Source organism: Polistes canadensis, unplaced genomic scaffold (genome assembly GCF_001313835.1).
Source record: "Polistes canadensis isolate GaletaPanama2010 unplaced genomic scaffold, ASM131383v1 scaffold_224, whole genome shotgun sequence".
NCBI classification, from domain to species: domain Eukaryota; kingdom Metazoa; phylum Arthropoda; class Insecta; order Hymenoptera; family Vespidae; genus Polistes; species Polistes canadensis.
In genome coordinates, this window is record NW_014569771.1 from 252787 (window position 1) to 253921 (window position 1135).

The window sequence follows — 1135 nt, forward strand, 5'->3', positions numbered from 1 at the left end:
TAAAATAAAAACGTTGTAAAATATAATAATAATAATAATAATAATAGGTTGGATTAAAGGAATGAATTGTTAAAATTGTTATTTAACAAATCGTCGCTATCTTTGTCTCTCTCTCTCTCTCTCTTTTTACAATTTTTATTTTAATATTAATTATACCTTATTCTTCGTTTTTCGTTAAAACTTTTTTCTTCTTTTCTTACGAAGAAAAAAGATATGACGAAATTAAGAAAAAATATAAATAAATAAATAAATAAATAAAGAAAGAAAGAAAAGTGAGTTAGTAAGAAAATGATAATGAAGTTAAAATATAAAATTTGTCAATGATCTCTAAATCGCGGTGTAACTATGTGAGAGATTTCATTCGTCGAGAGAAAATATAAAAAAAAAAAAATACAAAAGTTAACAAAATATGTATAACATGTATCTCTCCTCTTTGATCTTAGACCGATCATTTTTGTCCAACAATTATAATATTTCATAAAAATATTATTATTAAACAAACGAGAGATGTGTCGAGTTCGAACAATGTTCCACTGTCGCGTGTGCAACGAAAAGAGAAAGAGAAAAAAAATGAAAGAAAGGAAAGGGAGAAAGAAAGAAAGAAAGAAAGAAAGAAAGAAAGAAATAGAGTGAAAGTTATACGAGAGAATGATAGAAAGAAAGAGAGGGGGATGTGTGAGAAAGAAATATGATGATATAGTACATAAATACATAAAAATACATATAAACACATAACGGTCACCGAGCGTCGCTAGGAAAAGACATGGTAGGCTATTATTATTATCGTTAAAATAGTAGTTGCTAGCTGATAGTAATGTAGTCCTACATTTTAGATTTATATTTTAAGTTCTTAATTATATGTATATATATATATAAATATATATATATATATATATGTATATATATTATCGACGATTATACATAATATAAAAAAAGGAAAGCAAAAAAAAGAAAAAGCAAAAAAAAGAAAAAAAAAATAACAAAAACAACTAAGAAATAATACGACAAAACAAATAAGCAAACCCCCTTTAAAAAAAAAATATCGTACCACATTACACACTGTAACACTTCTTATTATAATACTGAACTATTTACTTGTGCATATTTACATATTATGAGATAAAAAAAAAAAAAA